Here is a 20,000-nt window from a genome sequence, read left to right as displayed (position 1 = left end):
GGGTGGAGTTCCCCCAGCACTCTGGTGCAGGGGGTGGAGTTCCCCCAGCACTCTGGCGCAGGGGGTGGAGTTCCCCCAGCACTCTGGTGCAGGGGGTGGAGTTCTCCCAGCACTCTGGTGCAGGGGGTGGAGTTCCCCCAGCACTCTGGGGCAGGGGGTGGAGTTCCCCCAGCACTCTGGTGCAGGGGGTGGAGTTCTCCCAGCACTCTGGTGCAGGGGGAGGAGTTCCCCCAGCACTCTGGTGCAGGGAAGGAGTTCCCCAGCACTCTGGTGCAGGGAAGGAGTTCCCCCAGCACTCTGGTGCAGGGGAGGAGTTTCCCCAGCACTCTGGTGCAGAAGAGGAGTTCCCCCAGCACTCTGGTGCAAGGGGAGGAGTTCCCCCAGCACTCTGGTGCAGGGAAGGAGTTCCCCCAGCACTCTGGTGCAGGGGGTGGAGTTCCCCCAGCACTCTGGTGCAGGGGGTGGAGTTCCCCCAGCACTCTGGTGCAGGGGGAGGAGTTCCCCCAGCACTCTGGTGCAGGGGGAGGAGTTCCCCCAGCACTCTGGTGCAGGGGGTGGAGTTCCCCCAGCACTCTGGTGCAGGGAGAGGAGTTCCCCCAGCACTCTGGTGCAGGGGAGGAGTTCCCCCAGCACTCTGGTGCAGGGGGAGGAGTTCCTCCAGCACTCTGGTGCAGGGGGTGGAGTTCCTCCAGCACTCTGGTGCAGGGGGAGGAGTTCCCCCAGCAGGAGTGTATCAACTCTACATACTAACGTGATAAATATATCAATTGGGAATTTATTTTAATCAATGAGGTCGTATAATTCACACAACCCGTCCTCGACTCAAGTCCATTACATCCAGCGGTCGACCCCACAGACGCATTCATAAATTTTAATATGCTGTTCATTCAAAACGGGAATTTTCTCAAGTATAAATTAATATTATAATATATTAGCCTATTGTGCATATATAGGCATAGGATAGGTTAGGTGTTTAGGTTCTGTTGGCGATTATTTGTATTTGTAGTACGTGGGTGAAGCATTTATAGCGTTGGGATTCGAACAAAATTCGTCAGTGAAAAACTCGTTCCGGATATGTTCGAACGTCAGCAGTTGTGAGTCGTGTGTAAACCGCTTTTCATTCATAAACAGGGGGTTTGGCGGGTGCATGGAATCACTTTTGGATCTTTGTTTGGAGGACGGGCTGAGGGGTGAGATGCGCTGCTGGGAGTGCCCTGACCGCTGGTTCAAGTCACCCTCATTGTTCCAAATGATTTTCTCATTGATATATATAACACATTATTGTGATTTATGTGTGTAAACATAAAAATAATAATAATAATAATAATAAATGATATACGTATGGTAACATCTCTGTTACCCCTCAGCCAATCAGCCGTGCACATGGGACCACCGCGTGGACGAATCAGTGATCCGTCAAGCACGTTTGTATGTAACGAGCCAATAGGAGCTCTTGGAAATGTTGTACCAGCCCTAGTTTAACAAGTGCCAGCCCCGGCACACGCCAAGTATGGCAACATGGCGACTAGTATATCAGAAACTAACCACCGTCCCGGGAAATATGTCACAAGTCGAACTTAATATTCGGTAAGCCAATCAGACGCCAGGAAAGTTTATCAACATCGCGAGCTAATATCCAATTGGTCAATGTGAGCGGCGCGAGTGTTCGAACTGGTAGGTGAGAGTATCTGATATCAATTACGAAATGAGGGAATAATTACCTGGAGAGATGAGAAGAGGATAGGTGGAGGTGACAGGTATTGTACCGGAAACACATTAACGATCATGTAATAGTTAATTAGTCACTTGCTGTCATGAGAGAGAGAGAGAGAGAGAGAGAGAGAGAGAGAGAGAGAGAGAGAGAGAGAGAGAGAGAGAGAGAGAGAGAGAGAGAGAGAGAGAGAGAGAATTGGGTGCTGAGATATGAATGTTTTATCTCTATAATGATGTGATGATGATGTGAGGTAGTTCTGTGTGTTGATGAGATAGTGAGCTTCACCCTGACTTTACCCTAACTGTTGTCTTCGTGGGGCCCCTCACACTCACTGTTGTCGTCGTGGGGCTCCCTGACCCCCTGACACGAGGGCCCCTCCCCTCAGACACACCGTTATCCTCGTAGGGTCCGTTAATAAGTAAGACTTTGGCTGATCTTTCCAGAGCGGGACGAAACAAAGGAGCTGGCAAGAGCGCGCGACACTGTTTGTCCCGAGACAGAAAGTTTTATGCACCAGTCAAATATTCATCAGGTCAACAGACCGGGTTTTCAGGGTAAGATAACATTTTCAACGTTTGTTAACGCTAAGTAGCAGACAGATACATTTTGAGAGTGGCTGGCTGTGACGCCAGTTCTACGAGCTGTCTGGACTAGGCTGTGACGCCGAACCTGTGACCTTCCTGGGCTAGGCTGTGACGCAGGTTCTAACAGCTACTTGAGCTAGGCTGTGACGCGGCATCTTCAACCTATCTGCACTTGGCTGTGACGCTGACCTACGAGCTAGCGGGGCTAGGCTGTACGTGACGCCGGACATAAACTCTTGGATAGTTCCAGGCTAGAACTGTTCCATAGTTCCAGGAGGCCTGATCGAGGACCGGGCTGCGAGAAGTTGAGCCCCGAAATCACCGCAAGGTAACCAAGGTAGACTTGCGTAAAGTCCTAAAGATACGGTGAATCAAAGATAAAGCCAGTTTCTTCATCACACTCTGAGGTTGTAGCCTCAAATTAGATTATTATTTCACGCACATTTTACCGTGAGTGTGCACAGTAAAAGGTTTGAGTCCGGGCTGGCAATTGGAACAACAAAATACAAAGTGATATGAACACGCACACGTGACTGGGATTTAACGGTCGACAAAATTTCCACACAATTTCCCGAGCAAAATAGTTGTAAAAGTTTGAGCTGCGGGGCTTCGCTCTCACGCGCTCCCAAACAACATTAAGCGCACTCTTTTTGAGCGTTTTATTTTCAAGTGCAGGTAAGAGGGTCAGGTGTGTGTGTGTGTGTGTGTGTGTGTGTGTGGATAATAGGAGAAACAATGTATAAAGGTAGATAATAAGTCACATTAACATGGTTTATAATATATAACCCAAACGAGACATACAAAATACTGAACACTGTCAGTGATAACTTTTGGGTTCGTATTGGACCCTTACCAAGCAGCCTGTCCACAGGGAAGAGGTACCTTGGAGGTAACCTCTGTAAAGCCTTCACATAATTGCAGACGAGGAGTCACAATAACGTGGCTGAAATATGTTGACCAGACCACACACTAGAAAGTGAAGGGACGACGACGTTTTGGTCCGTCCTGGACCATTCACAAGTCGACTGTGAATCGACTTGAGAATGGTCCAGGACGGACCAAAACGTCGTCGCCCCTTCACTTTTTAGTGTGTGGTTTTCTCAACCCATTACGTAATTGGTGCTATTGTCTACGCCCTATCTATGGTTTGGCTAGGTTAAGGCTAGCTTAGGCTAGGTTTCATTACGTTTGATTACGTTAACACGGTGTATTAGTCTCGAACGTGAAATATGAAATTCAAAAACTATTTGTGTGTCTCCTAGAATTTGAATTGCAGAAAACTAAATTTTTCTGAACCTTTGAAAGAAAACAAGTTAAGCATAGACTCTTTATTTTTTAAACTAAGGATTTATAATTAAATAAAGTTATAACGAGAATATTCTGTTTTGGACAAAGGTTCACTTGCCAATTTCGAAGTCGACTATTATTAGAACACTAATATGCTTTCAGACCATCACAAATCTCTAGTTAACTAACCAGGTGGTGTGAGAACTGGTTTGGGAGTCTGGTGGTAACCTACCTTAGGGCGGGCTCTAACAAATGGTGACCTAGCAAGAGTGGGAGAGGGAAAGTTGCTATGTCACGCCGTGATATCGGTTCAGGACTAACCCAATCATCGTCACTTTATTTTATATTATATATATGAGGGTTGGATTCTTATTAATTTATGATGTATAATATTATATTATTGTGGAGAGAATGTATAGAGTAGTACTGGCGAGCCAGCTCTATGCTGCTCTACGCTTGCTCCAACAGCATAGAGGCACCAAGCACAGGGCACTGGGGGTGACACTGACCTAGCAATAACTGACTGATTGAGAGCGGTGGGACATTAAAATGCAACATGTAAAGCGCTGTGGAGCTGCGTGAAGCCTACAGCGCTCTCACGGTTCTGGGCGCGACAGGCACAAGTGCTCACATATATTCCTAACTTGCCTCTGTGATACATATTGTCTCTTTTATTGATATTTTTTTTGAGCCACATTAGAAGAATTTGTATGAAATACTATTAATATCCAGTGAAACCCTTGTCAAAATGATCAAGTGCTACTTTTGTGTCTATCTGATCAAGCGACTAAATGTTTACATATGCAGTATTGTTTAATTAATCATTATTAACAGTATCTAGCCTCCCATATATATATATATATATATATATATATATATATATATATATATATATATATATATATATATATATATATATATATATATATATATATATATATATGTGCCCAATAGACAACAAATGAAAGGTGAAAACTGCTAAAGCGCTTTCAACCCAGCTTAACTGGGCTATTGATGACGGCCCAGTTAAGCTGGGTTGAAAGCGCTTTAGCAGTTTTCACCTTTCATTTGCTTTTTATTCTGCGCGCACACACACACACACACACACACACACACACACACACACACACACACACACACACACAAACACACACACACACACACACACACACACACACAAACACACACACACACACACACACACACACACACACACACACACACACACACATATGACTTGCACCGATTATGTGTGTGTCGCTCAACATACTACAGTAGGCGTCATGAAGGTAGCTACTAACTAAGGTAACCTCCTCATCCCTCTCGGTTGGATGAGGAGGATTGATGCTGAAGACTCTGGGCCCATTAATAAGGTCACGGGTAGTTAGTCACAGTCATAACTGCCTCGTTAAGTGGTGCCAAGTTTTTGACCGGCACTCAAGGTGGACTTGTACGGGGCAATGCTGATAAAGTCTGTTTTGTTCAAACATGAATTTACTATGCGATATGTTATATACATGTATAAATACATATATCGTCCTCTTTACATTTATATAATCGGTAAATTATATATAGTAATAAAGTCTTTTGGGTAAAATTAGAAGCTGCCTCACAGGTGCCAAAGGTGCTCTCTGAAGCTTGTTTGCCCTCTCCAGGTGTGGCCCAGGACTGTAAAACACGCCCTGGTTCAGTCCGCAACAACTCACCAGCCGGTTAAAGCCTCATCAAGACCCGGTTAAAGCCTCATCAAGAGCCGGTTAAAGCCTCATCAGGAGCCGGTTAAAGCCTCATTGCCCACTACGTTTGAAAAAGTGGATTTCAGAACTGGCCAAAAATCCTTTGTAATCTTTCCAGATTTTCACCGTCCAGCAAAACTTTTCCAAACTCCTGGAAACTTTAGTTTGATCTGATCCTCTCCAGTGAAACATTCTTTTTTAATTGTTAAAGAGAAGCCTATTTATACTTTTTGTATCAAGGCCCCAGCGATCAACACCTTTGTGAGTAGCCTAATGTGGTCAACAGTTTTGTGAGGTGACCTATAGTGAACAGCCCTTTAGTGAACATGTCCGGTCACTGTTTGTGTGAACATGTTCACCACAAAGGTCGAAAATTATATATCTATCTATCTATCTATCTATCTATCTATCTATCTATCTATCTATCTATCTATCTATCTATATATATATATATATATATATATATATATATATAAATATATATACATATATATATATATATATATATATATATATATATATATATATATATATATATATATATATATGACGGGAATATATATATGTATATATATATATATATATATATATATATATATATATATATATATATATATATATATATATATATATATATACATATATATATATATGACGGGAACCCTCCCGTCACAATGACGTGTGAACCCTCTCTCTCTCTTGCTCTCTCTCCTTTCCTTTCTTCCGTCCCTCTCACCTGTGTGTGTACCCTGTCTTTCCCTCTCCTTTTCCCTGTCTTCCATTTAGAGGAGAGGGGGGGGGGGTGAATGAGGCAGGTTCCAATCAGGTGAGTGGGGGTAGTAATCACAGGCCGGAAGTGGAACAGGTGCTTATACCTGTCTTCACACACCTGTCTATATCACTGTACACACTTCTGTCTGTGCCTTAGGGGCTATTCATGCCTGTGGCACCTCTTGGCTGGCCTAATCTTCATCAATCAACGTCTGTACACCTGCCCACGAACCTGTCCACACACTCCTGTCTGTACACCTGCCTACACACACCTGTCTGTACACCTACCTACACACACCTGTCTGTTGTCTGTACACCTGCCTACACACACCTGTCTGTACACCTACCTACACACACCTGTCTGTTGTCTGTACACCTGTATATATGTATATATATATATATACATATATATATATATGACGGGAACCCTCCCGTCACAATGACGTGTGAACCCTCTCTCTCTCTTGCTCTCTCTCCTTTCCTTTCTTCCGTCCCTCTCACCTGTGTGTGTACCCTGTCTTTCCCTCTCCTTTTCCCTGTCTTCCATTTAGAGGAGAGGGGGGGGGGGTGAATGAGGCAGGTTCCAATCAGGTGAGTGGGGGTAGTAATCACAGGCCGGAAGTGGAACAGGTGCTTATACCTGTCTTCACACACCTGTCTATATCACTGTACACACTTCTGTCTGTGCCTTAGGGGCTATTCATGCCTGTGGCACCTCTTGGCTGGCCTAATCTTCATCAATCAACGTCTGTACACCTGCCCACGAACCTGTCCACACACTCCTGTCTGTACACCTGCCTACACACACCTGTCTGTACACCTACCTACACACACCTGTCTGTTGTCTGTACACCTGCCTACACACACCTGTCTGTACACCTACCTACACACACCTGTCTGTTGTCTGTACACCTACCTACACACACCTGTCTGTTGTCTGTACACTTGCCTACACACACCTGTCTGTACACCTACCTACACACACCTGTCTGTTGTCTGTACACCTGCCTACACACACCTGTCTGTACACCTACCTACACACACCTGTCTGTTGTCTGTACACCTACCTACACACACCTGTCTGTTGTCTGTACACCTACCTACACACACCTGTCTGTTGTCTGTACACCTACCTACACACACCTGTCTGTTGTCTGTACACCTACCTACACACACCTGTCTGTTGTCTGTACACCTACCTACACACACCTGTCTGTTGTCTGTACATCTACCTACACACACCTGTCTGTTGTCTGTACATCTGCCTACACACACCTGTCTATACAGAGTTCGATGGGAAACTGACACAAAAATCTCATACTGTTGTTGGAATGTAAATAGCAGTAGACGAGTATAAGCTATAAACTTGTGTATGTTTTGGTCAAATTTGTAGAGAGCTCCAGTCATAGATTGTTGTGTAGAGAGCTCCAGTCATTGACTGTTGTGTAGAGAGCTCCAGTCATTGTTGTGTAGAGAGCTCCAGTCATTGATTGTTGTGTAGAGAGCTCCAGTCATTGTTGTGTAGAGAGCTCCAGTCATTGTTGTGTAGAGAGCTCCAGTCATTGTTGTGTAGAGAGCTCCAGTCATTGTTGTGTAGAGAGCTCCAGTCATTGTTGTGTAGAGAGCTCCAGTCATTGTTGTGTAGAGAGCTCCAGTCATTGTTGTGTAGAGAGCTCCAGTCATTGTTGTGTAGAGAGCTCCAGTCATTGATTGTTGTGTAGAGAGCTCCAGTCATTGTTGTGTAGAGAGCTCCAGTCATTGTTGTGTAGAGAGCTCCAGTCATTCTTGTGTAGAGAGCTCCAGTCATTGATTGTTGTGTAGAGAGCTCCAGTCATTGTTGTGTAGAGAGCTCCAGTCATTGATTGTTGTGTAGAGAGCTCCAGTCATTGATTGTTGTGTAGAGAGCTCCAGTCATTAATTGTTGTGTAGAGAGCTCCAGTCATTGTTGTGTAGAGAGCTCCAGTCATTAATTGTTGTGTAGAGAGCTCCAGTCATTGATTGTTGTGTAGAGAGCTCCAGTCATTGATTGTTGTGTAGAGAGCTCCAGTCATTGATTGTTGTGTAGAGAGCTCCAGTCATTGTTGTGTAGAGAGCTCCAGTCATTGTTGTGTAGAGAGCTCCAGTCATTCTTGTGTAGAGAGCTCCAGTCATTGATTGTTGTGTAGAGAGCTCCAGTCATTGTTGTGTAGAGAGCTCCAGTCATTGATTGTTGTGTAGAGAGCTCCAGTCATTGATTGTTGTGTAGAGAGCTCCAGTCATTGTTCTGTAGAGAGCTCCAGTCATTGTTCTGTAGAGAGCTCCAGTCGTTGATTGTTCTGTAGAGAGCTCCAGTCATTGATTGTTCTGTAGAGAGCTCCAGTCATTGATTGTACTGTAGAGAGCTCCAGTCATTGATTGTACTGTAGAGAGCTCCAGTCATTGATTGTACTGTAGAGAGCTCAAGTCATTGATTGTTCTGTAAAGAGCTCCAGTCATTGATTGTACTGTAGAGAGCTCCAGTCATTGATTGTTCTGTAAAGAGCTCCAGTCATTGATTGTTCTGAAGGGGGAGGGTGAGTGTTCGAGGGAGGAGGAGGGATATAAGGGGGGGGGGTCTTTTCCTCTCCTTGACAGTGTTGACAGGAGAGAAGTTCTCTCCTGTCAACTCCCCCCCCCTCCCTTCCCTCCAACATTAGGTTTTTCGTAGAAAGCCTTTCCTTACTATCACTTCCCCCTTCCCTAGCTTAAACTCATTCATCTTTCCCACCACTAGTTCCCTTTCCCCCCTAAACCCCCATTATATCACCATTACTTCCACAACTACCAATGCCTCGACCTTCATTACCACCACCCTCACATCTACCACCACCACCACCCTCACATCTACCACCACCACCACCCTCACATCTACCACCACCACATCTACCACCACCACATCTACCACCACCACATCTACCTACCACCTGACATACTTCATACTCAGACCATAAGCTCATTGAAGTGCGAACTAGCATAAATAACGGTAGTAGGTCTAAGAGACCCAACAAGCGAGAAGGAATATTCAATCAATTCAATTTCAACAATAAGAGGATCGACTGGGAAAAAATAAATGTAGACCTTGCAACCATTCAATGGGAGACGGTCTTAAGCGAAAAAACTCCCACACAGGGAATAGCTCAACTGACAGCTGAAGCTTACAAGGTCTGCTTGAAGCACGTGCCTGTGAGGAGGGGCAGAAAGAGGACCACTCTAGAAAGAGAACGCAGACGACTGTACAGGAGAAGGAAAAAAATAACGGAAATGCTTCAGCAGACACGACTATCACAAGCAAGGAAAACAAGCCTAAGCAGGGAGATCGAAGAAATAGAACAAACGTTGAAGCGATCATATGAGTCTGAGGAAATGGAATTGGAACATAAAGCTATACAAGAGATAAAGAAAAATCCGAAATATTTTTTCACATACGCAAAATCCAAAACCTCGACCAGTATTGGACCGTTAATTACAAATGAAAGTACGTACACAGAGGACAACAAAGAGATTAGTGAAATTCTAAGAAGCCAGTATGAGGCTATGTTTAGCACACCAATAAACAACAAGAAAGCTGATGACCCAGACAGCTTCTTTATGAATGTCATTCAAGATGCAGATAATATAACGGATATTAACACGAACTCGGAAGACTTTGAAAGAGAAATTGACAATATGTCTATGCACTCAGCTCCTGGGCCTGACTCATGGAATTCAATATTCATAAAGAAATGTAAAGTACCAGTAGCGAGAGCACTCAGCGTAATATGGAGAAAGAGCCTGGATACAGGGGAGATACCAGCAGCACTTAAATCTGCAGATATAGCTCCGTTGCACAAGGTAAAGCCTTGGCAAAAAATTATAGGCCAGTTGCACTAACATCACACATAATAAAAGTGTTTGAAAGAGTAATTAGGAATCAAATTTCTAGTTTTATGGAAAACAATTAATTGCACAACCCAGGACAACATGGATTTAGAGCGGGAAGATCCTGTCTGTCACAGTTACTCAACCACTATGACAAAATCACAGAAGCTCTAGAAGAGAAGCAAAATGCAGATGTCGTATGCACAGACTTTGCAAAGGCGTTCGACAAATGTGACCATGGGGTGATAGCTCACAAAACGAGGTCAATGGGAATAACTGGAAAAGTAAGACGCTGGATACTCAATTTCCTGTCGAACAGAACGCAGAGTAACAATCAATCAAATAAAATCGAGTTCAAGCGACGTTAAAAGCTCTGTATCTCAAGGTACAGTCCTTGCACCACTGCTGTTCCTTATTCTCATATCAGATATAGACAAAAATACAAGTCACAGCTTCGTGTCATCCTTCGCAATTGACACAAAAATCAGCATGAAAATTACCTCTGCTGAAGACATTGAAAAATTACAAGCAGATGTCAACTAAGTTTTCGATTGGGGAGCAGAAAATAACATGATGTTTAACAGTGATATATTTCAGGTACTCAGGTACGGTAAAAATGAGGACCTGAAACATAATACAGGGTACAAAACACAATCGATTCTTCCCATAGTAGAAAAACAGCATGTCAAGGATTTAGGAATAATGATGTCCGACGACCTAACGTTTAGGGAGCATAACCAAGCAAATATCGCGTCAGCCAGAAAAATGATCGGATGGATTACGAGAACTTTCAAGTCCAGAGATCCCACCACAATGGTTGTACTCTTCAAGTCACTTGTGTTGTTCCGTCTCGAGTACTGCTCAGTACTCACTTCCCCCTTCAGAGCAGGAGAGATTGCTGAAATAGAGGGAATAGAGAGAACATATAAGGCACGCATAGACGAGATAAAACACCTAAATTATTGGAATCGTCTCAAAGCTCTCCAAATGTAATCTAGAAAGGAGACGAGAGAGATACCAAATAATATACAACTGGAAAATATTGGAGGCTCAGGTCCCAAAACTACACAGTAAAATAACAACATACTGGAGTGAACGATATTGAAGAAAATGCAAGATTGAACCAGTGAAGAGCAGAGGTGCCATGGGCACAATCAGAGAACACTGCATAAACATCAGAGGTCCGCGGTTGTTCAACGTCCTCCCAGCGACTATAAGAAATATTGCCGGAACAACCGTGGACATCTTCAAGAGAAAACCAGATAGTTTCCTTCAAGGAGTGCCGGACCAACCGGGCTGTGGTGGGTATGTGGGCCTGCGGGCCGCTCCAAGCAACAGCCTGGTGGACCAAACTCTCACACGTCGAGCCTGGCCTGGGGCCGGGCTTGGGGAGTAGAAGAACTCCCAGAACCCCATCAACCAGGTATCACCACCACCACCACCACATCTACCACCACCTCCACCACCAGCTCCCCCACCCAAGCAATTTCGCATATCATTAACCACCATTGCATCGAGGCAGAGATGAGATATTGATTGACACCCGCAGCCTCCCGCAGACAGGTAGGATCACCTCTCCCAGGTCATCTCACACCTCGCCTTATGTGAGCAGACATCCTCCACACCAAGAGCCCGGCCAGCCTCCGGCCACCCTCACAAACACGCCATTGACAACACCCGCCGCTGAGGGCGGCCCTGGCGGGAGAGTCAACAGAAGGAAGATAGTCTGGGGCGTCCTGAGGGAGGTGACGCCGCCGGGTCACTGTGGCTGATCTTACGTGCCCTGGGTAACTACTGGTTCAGCTGGCAGTGGAGAGGGAGAGGCAGAGGAGAGGGAGAGAGAGAGAGAGAGAGAGAGAGCTGGTTTACCTGCTGGCCCACCAGAGCCAGCCACCGGGGGTCCAACAGGTGCTGGCTCCTACCTTCATTACCACCCCCGCCACATCTACCACCCCCGTCACATCTACCACCACCCCATCTACTCTCCGCCCACCACCACATTAGCGCTACACAAGACTGGCCGTTATGGCCGCCATGAGCCCCGTGGGTGGCCCTCACCATGACTGTGAACTGCCACTACACACCTGGCCACCCCCCTTAACACTGCTGCTGCTCCTCCTGGGGGGGTGACGCTCCCGTCTGCGTCACCCCAGGGCCACACCCCCGGGCCACACCCCCGGGCCACACCCCCCGGGCCACACCCCCAGGCCACACCCCCGGGCCACACCCCCCGGGCCACACCCCAGGGACACACCCCCGGGCCACACCCCCGGGCCACACCCCCCGGGCCACACCCCCAGGCCACACCCCCGGGCCACACCCCCCGGGCCACACCCCAGGGACACACCCCCGAAACACACCCCCGCCTCACTGACTCACGGCGTCCTCCCAACTCCCAAATTTATTTCGTCTCGTCCATTGTCCCAGGATTACTCTTACTTCTTAGTGTGTGTGATTAATCTTACTTGTTAAAGGTTGCTGGGGGCGCCTCCCCCTGGGCGTCCACCACCGGGGGGCTCAGGGCTCCACGCCCCGGGGATATGTCTGGAAAAGACAAGCGATGGATGACCATTAATGAAACCTCTCTCTCTCTCTCTCTCTCTCTCTCTCTCTCTCTCTCTCTCTCTCTCTCTCTCTCTCTCTCTCTCTCTCTCTCTCTCTCTCTCTCTCTCTTGGCTTAAACTCAAATTGAGTTTAAGCCAAGTATTGTACCTAGCCACCGTCCTTATGCCCCTGTTCACCCAGCACACACGGCCAATCAAAATGCCTCATCCAAGACCAGTAATTACCCTCAGTAATAACTGTCGCTGAACCATAAAGCCAACGCCATTGGAGGGGAAACGGGGGGGGGGGGGGAGGGGAAGAGGGGAAATGTTGACTTTTAAAGGTGGGGATTACGTGTCACGTGATCACCAATCAGTTGTAACGAGGCAATTTGCTGACTGGATGATACACCAGCCATTAATGGGGCCATTTGAGAACCATTTGCATGCATACAACCTCTTACCCGGGTTAATTCTTCCATCACCCTTCCTGAGAGTGAGTCCCTAGTACCCTGGCACCCGTTACCTGTGGCAGGTAGCTACTGTTACGTGTGGCAGGTGACGACCGTTACCTGTGGCAGGGGGCTACTGTTACCTGTGGCAGGTGACGACCGTTACCTGTGGCAGGGGGCTACTGTTACCTGTGGCAGGTAGCTACTGTTACGTGTGGCAGGTGACGACCGTTACCTGTGGCAGGGGGCTACTGTTACCTGTGGCAGGTGACGACCGTTACCTGTGGCAGGGGGCTACTGTTACCTGTGGCAGGGGGCTACTGTTACCTGTGGCAGGGGGCTACTGTTACCTGTGGCAGGTGGCTACCGTTACCTGTGGCAGGTGGCTACCGTTACCTGTGGCAGGTGGCTACCGTTACCTGTGGCAGGTGGCTACCGTTACCTGTGGCAGGTGACTACCGTTACTTGTGGCAGGTGCCTACCGTTACCTGTGGCAGGTGGCTACCGTTACCTGTGGCAGGTGACTACCGTTACTTGTGGCAGGTGCCTACCGTTACCTGTGGCAGGTAGCTACCGTTACTTGTGGCAGGTGGCTACCGTTACATGTAGCAGGTGGCTACCGTTACTTGTGGCAGGTGGCTACCGTTACCTGTGGCAGGTGGCTACCGTTACCTGTGGCAGGTGGCTACCGTTACCTGTGGCAGGTGGCTACCGTTACCTGTGGCAGGTGGCTACCGTTACCTGTGGCAGGTGACTACCGTTACTTGTGGCAGGTGCCTACCGTTACCTGTGGCAGGTGGCTACCGTTACATGTGGCAGGGGGCTGCAGGTGACGAATCTCGCTGCCCTGATCACTGTTGAAACTCTTGTGAACAGGAACTGAGTAGTACACACTTCATTATTTAATGTTCAGTCATTAGACCCGTCACACCTGTCTGTATGAGGTGCCTGGAACTTCGTAATTACTTTACCCACTCCCGTGGTCGTGAGGAGTGCCTCATGATACAGCCAGTGTAGTTACTCATCACAAACCTCTATATGACTATCCTGTGAGGTGAGGAGTTATCATATAACGCTCTTGACTCACGCTATATAACCCTTCATATAGTCTAGGACAGCTGTATACCAGGTACACAGGCATGTTAAATGAATAAGAAAAAGGAATATTGTGATCAGGGAGTTTGAGACCTGCCTGACCTGCCTGACCTGCCTGACCTGCCTGACCTGCTTGACCTGCCTGACCTGCTTGACCTGCCTGACCTGCTTGACCTGCCTGACCTGCCTGACCTGCCTGACCTGCTTGACCTGCCTGACCTGCTTGACCTGCCTGACCTGCCTGACCCCGCGTGGGTGACCGTGACCAGCCAAGCCGTCTACCACAGCATGTGTTGAGGAGGTGGGACCGTCACTACGTGTTGTTGTTGTTGTTGTTGTGTCTTGTCACCGCCCGCCCACCCCCACGCCCCCGTCTACCGATTCATCCACCCCTCCCACCCCCACCCATTCATACACCCCGCCCACGCCCCACCCATTCATCCACCCCGCCCACGCCCCACCCATTCATACACCCCGCCCACGCCCCACCCATTCATACTCCCAGCCCACGCCCCACCCATTCATACTCCCCCCCACGTCCCACCCATTCATACACCCCGCCCACGCCCCACCCATTCATACTCCCCGCCCACGCCCCACCCATTCATACACCCCGCCCCCCCCCCTCCACCCCACAGACGCTCACCCACCTCCATAACCTCTCAGACAACGCCTTAACACGGGGAGGTGGTTCACCCCGCGCACCTTTAAGGTTAGAGAGAAGGTGATTTACGGGAGGTAATTTGCATATTCTTATGTGAATGTTTCCAAGTGGAGGCAAGCAACCAGCCAGGCTACCAGTCAACCAGCCAGGCTACCAGTCAACCAGCCAGGCTACCAGTCAACCAGCCAGGCTGCCAGTCAACCAGCCAGGCTACCAGTCAACCAGCCAGGCTGCCAGTCTACCAGCCAGGCTGCCAGTCAACCAGCCAGGCTACCAGTCAACCAGCCAGGCTACCAGTCAACCAGCCAGGCTGCCAGTCTACCAGCCAGGCTGCCAGTCAACCAGCCAGGCTGCCAGTCTACCAGCCAGGCTGCCAGTCAACCAGCCAGGCTGCCAGTCAACCAGCCAGGCTACCAGTCAACCAGCCAGGCTGCCAGTCTACCAGCCAGGCTGCCAGTCAACCAGCCAGGCTACCAGTCAACCAGCCAGGCTACCAGTCAACCAGCCAGGCTGCCAGTCTACCAGCCAGGCTGCCAGTCAACCAGCCAGGCTGCCAGTCTACCAGCCAGGCTGCCAGTCAACCAGCCAGGCTGCCAGTCTACCAGCCAGGCTGCCAGTCAACCAGTCAGGCTGCCAGTCAACCAGCCAGGCTACCAGTCAACCAGCCAGGCTACCAGTCAACCAGTCAGGCTGCCAGTCAACCAGCCAGGCTACCAGTCAACCAGCCAGGCTGCCAGTCTACCAGCCAGGCTGCCAATCAACCAGCCAGGCTGCCAGTCAACCAGCCAGGCTGCCAGTCAACCAGCCAGGCTGCCAGTCAACCAGCCAGGCTGCCAGTCAACCAGCCAGGCTGCCAGTCAACCAGCCAGGCTGCCAGTCAACCAGCCAGGCTGCAAACAACAATCCTGTCTACTAACAAGTCAGTCAAGTCATCTTCTTGACTCTTCTGACACTCAGCTCTTCACCAGTTAGAATAATGGTGAGAGACATAAGGAGGACTGCTCCCTCACCACCATTACTACCACCACAACCACCACCATCACTACCACCATCATCACTACCACCACTACAAGCACCATCACCACCACTACTACCTCCACCGTGTCACCACAACGAGACAATAGTGCAGACCACTCCGCTATAAGGCCCGCCGCCGCCCACCCTGGCGTCAACACCTCCACCCCAAGTGGGATGGTTCACCCTCCCGAGGACAATGACCCATCCACGGGACGCCCGTACTCGCCCCACCCCTAAACGTCCACACAATACTGAAGTTCAACATCCAACTGGGAGCAACATCCGCATGAATAACCGAAGACCAACTGACGAGCTCCGGCTTCCTGTCCCCCGTCGAGGCCACTAGATGTGGTGGCCCTCAGGGCTTCCTGTCCCCCGTCGAGGCCACTAGATGTGGTGGCCCTCAGGGCTACCTGTCCCCCGTCCATGCGTGTTTCTGCTGCATGCAGCATGGGGACCACTCCAGCTTGACGCACGTGACGCTCACGTGGCCCCAGCATGGTGAAGTGATCTGATGAAATATCTGTGCCCAAAGTGGTCAACGAGAGCTGTCGGGTATTGGGTTAAGGGTCAGACCACTTCCAGTTATTTTGTATAGTCAGTGTGGCTGAGCGGTTACAGTACTGGTCACGCCAAGGGGCATGGAGGCCCTGGCTGTCCGGGTTCGAGTCCTTAAGGGGTCAAGAGTTTTCTGATGCGTGTTGGCTTGGGGACCGTTCAAAGCAATGCAAAAAAAGGACAACATAGTCCATAAACGTCGCCTATGAAGGTATAGACGACGTTGGTTTCTTTCAAGACGTTCTCTTTGGTGTCTGGATTCATGAAGAACTCTCCAGACACCAAACAGAACGCCTTGAAAGAAACCAACGTCGTCTATGCCTTGAAATGCCCACTTGGGGACTGTAAGCCCCAAAGATCTCAGTATATAGGCAAGACAACAACATCTCTTTCCAGGCGATTAACAATGCATAAGCAAAAGGGCTCCATCAAGGAACATATAATCTCTTCTCACAACCAGACCATCACCAGAGAAATCTTAACAAACAACACAGAAATCATCGATAGGTACGGCGATAGCAGGCGGCTCGACATCTGCGAGGCACTACACATCAAAAAGTCAACACCAGCAATCAACAGCCAATTAATGCACAACTATATTCTACCCACTTCAATGCATCGTATGGGCCAATAGGCCCCTCTGCAGTTACTTCCATTCTCATGTACCTACCTTACCCAATACCCACCTCACCCAAACCAATAAAAAGCGAGGGTTATGTCAAATGTTTCATACACAGTGCATCGAGTGTATCATAAATGTTGTTCATAAGTGTAATGTTAAGTGTAGAGAAATATTTGAGAATGTAAGAAGCCCTTACGAAACGCTTCTAAGCGTCAGACCATTAATAAAAAATTGAATTTTGGTGAATTGATATTTTCATTACCACCAACAGTGAAGCAAAACATAAGAAATATTGAAAAAATTCGTGTTAGAATTATTAATCTTACTTTTTCGGTCATATTCAACAACATATGTTTACAAGAAAGACTTCAAGCAAAATATATATATATATATATATATATATATATATATATATATATATATATATATATATATATATATATATATATATATATATATATATACAAAGAGAGAGAGAGAAATACATTTTCCTGGGCCAGACAGTGGTGGGCCAGTGTGCATCTTAAAGATCCACAGGACATGATTTTCCAAATTGGAATGTCGTCTTGCACATCAACCTGGCTCAGGGTCTGAAGACCACATGTGGGACCTGGCACATGGTCAGCGACACACACACACACACACACACACACACACACACACACACACACACACACACACACACACACACACACACACACACACACACACACACACAGAGCCGGCGGCCGAGCGGACAGCACGCTGGACGCGTGATCCTGTGGTCCCGGGTTCTATCCCAGGCGCCGGCGAGAAACGATGGGCAGAGTTTCTTTCACCCTATACCCCTGTTACCTAGCAGTAAATAGGTACCTGGGAGTTAGCCAGCTGTCACGGGCTGCTTCCTGGTGTGTGTGTGTGTGTGGTGTGGAGAGAAAAAAAAGTAGTTAGTAAACAGTTGATTGACAGTTGAGAGGCGGGCCGAAAGAGCTAAGCTCAACCCCCGCAAACACAACTAGATGAATACAATCTATTAGAGTAGGAAAGAAGCAATACTAGAATGATGTCACCTACAGGACTGTGTCCCAGCCACAGTGTTCCCATAGCCCCACCAGGAGGAAGATGACAGTGAGTGACCAGGTGAACAGACTGGACAAAAGGGTTGGAGGACACATGAAGAAGGACCAGGAGCTGTGCGACGAACTTAACTGAAGCTCTCAGAAAGTATTCCAGCAGTCCGTCCTCCGGAGGTTTCCCAACGTCAAGAAAACGGTCAATTTAAAGTGTCCTCTCCTAATCTACCAGAGGACCCAAAACAGAAAACGGGACAATACGTCATTTTCACCAGCCGCTTCCATTTTCTAGCACGACAATTTTTGGCATTATGTAACACATACGAGCGAAAGTCGACGTTCATTGTAGGAGGACAGGTTGCTTCAAGGGGCAACCCGATCTGCCACCAGACCTACGACCCGGACACGGAACGGGCACCTCCACATGACACCCTCACTGACATGACACTGACACCAAAAGAAGTAATGAAACAATTACAGGAACTGAATGAAAGAAAAGCTGCAAGACGATACACAATATTGCTTTAAATACTATAAAAGTCAGTTTAAGAACTGTGCAGTCACCTTTTTATAATATTTACTTCCTCTTCAGAAAGAAAAGAACATAGCGAGTGCCGGAAAACTACTCATGTGGTGCCAATCTACAAGAAAGGGGAAAGACAGAAATGGTTAAACTCAAGACCCGTATCTCTAATACGTGTCCCCTGCAGGTTACTAGTGAGACAGATTCGTAGCCTGCTAGTAGAACACTTAGCAGAGCTAAATTTTATCTTAAAAACACCAACACGGATTTAGCAAAAAAGAAAAATCCTGCTTGATAAACTTAAGAGTTCTACAACAAGATGACAGAAATCACACAAGAGTAGGATGGGCAGCCTGACTATTCCTTGACTGTCTGAAAGCCTTTGATACGGGTCCACACGAAAGACTCCTACTCAAACTAGAGAAGTAGGTTGGTCGGTTCTAGGGACCATTGTGTTTCTAATGTGTCAACGACCTGACAGAAAATAGGCTCCTTCATATGCATGTGTTTCATGTGCATGCGTCCATAGGCATGTGGGTGCAGATGATGCAAAACTATTGAGAGGAGTCAGGACAGAGATGGATTGTGATGCATTACAAAGAAATCTGAACACACTCCAGAAGTGGTCTGAAAAATGGCTGCTAAAATTTAACCTAGCCAAATGCAAAGTTACTAGGACTGAAACAGGAGAGCGAAAACCAGTACAGCAGTATAGGATGACGGGAAGACAGATTTTTCAATTACAAAAAGATAAGGACCTGGGAGTGGACATAACCCCAAGTCCGATGTCAGAAGCGAACAGTAGCAGAATACGAACAGCTGCATGTAGCTAACTGGCTAACGTACGTGTATTCTTCAGAAACTTGGGCACAGAGGCTTTCCGGGCCTTATATACAGAAAATGTGAGAGCCACTCCTGAATATACATCCTGAGCATGGAACCCTGACCCGAAAAAGGACAAGAAGATACATGAAAAGGTCCAAAGATATGCAACGAGGCTCGTTTCTTATACGAAGGGATTAAGCTTCTTAAGGAAAGACTAAGAGAACTGGACCTTACCACACCGGAGAAAAGGAGGGATAAAGGGGACATAATAACATATTAAATTCTATGGGAAAATTTGGAAGTAGATAAAGCATCATTGTTCTGAGCAAGGAAGAGCTGAGCGAGGGGTCGTAGAGGGGAACTAGAGACTCAAACGAGTCACAGACACCTCAGAAAACTTTGTAAGTGTTAGGAGCAGTCAATAAATTGACTGAGTTAGACGTAGAAGTCGTTGACGCTAATCAACATTGTAAACGTCAGTATGATCAAAAGGAGGGAAAAGTGAGTTGTTAATCTAAGAACATTTGAAAGGTGGGGGTTTGGTGCTCAATCTTGCAAGCACATCTAGATGAGTACACCTAGATAAGCACATGCACATTTAGGACGTATGTCAGCCTAGTTGTGGAATGTGCAGCACAAGCGTAGAGTCCTGATCTTAAACAAATACAGCAGCTAGAGAAC

The 20,000-nt window shown here is 47.5% G+C and overlaps 1 protein-coding gene across 13 annotated transcripts in view; it reads right to left on the bottom strand.

Moving 5' to 3' along the window:
• LOC123763970 (metabotropic glutamate receptor 5) overlaps positions 1 to 20,000 on the bottom strand; it is a 316,966-nt gene that overhangs the window by 120,718 nt on the left and 176,248 nt on the right. For 7 of the 13 annotated variants that reach the window (XM_069330094.1, XM_069330097.1, XM_069330101.1 and 4 more), the window contains one exon: positions 12,434 to 12,512. The exons of the other annotated variants lie outside the window; for them this stretch is intronic. The gene's annotated coding sequence lies outside the window, so the exon portion shown is untranslated. The remainder of the gene's footprint in view (positions 1 to 12,433; positions 12,513 to 20,000) is intronic. 13 annotated transcript variants of the gene reach the window in all.

The sequence above is a fragment of the Procambarus clarkii genome, chromosome 23 (assembly GCF_040958095.1).
Source record: "Procambarus clarkii isolate CNS0578487 chromosome 23, FALCON_Pclarkii_2.0, whole genome shotgun sequence".
NCBI classification, from domain to species: domain Eukaryota; kingdom Metazoa; phylum Arthropoda; class Malacostraca; order Decapoda; family Cambaridae; genus Procambarus; species Procambarus clarkii.
This window is presented reverse-complemented; position numbering and strand designations above follow the sequence as displayed.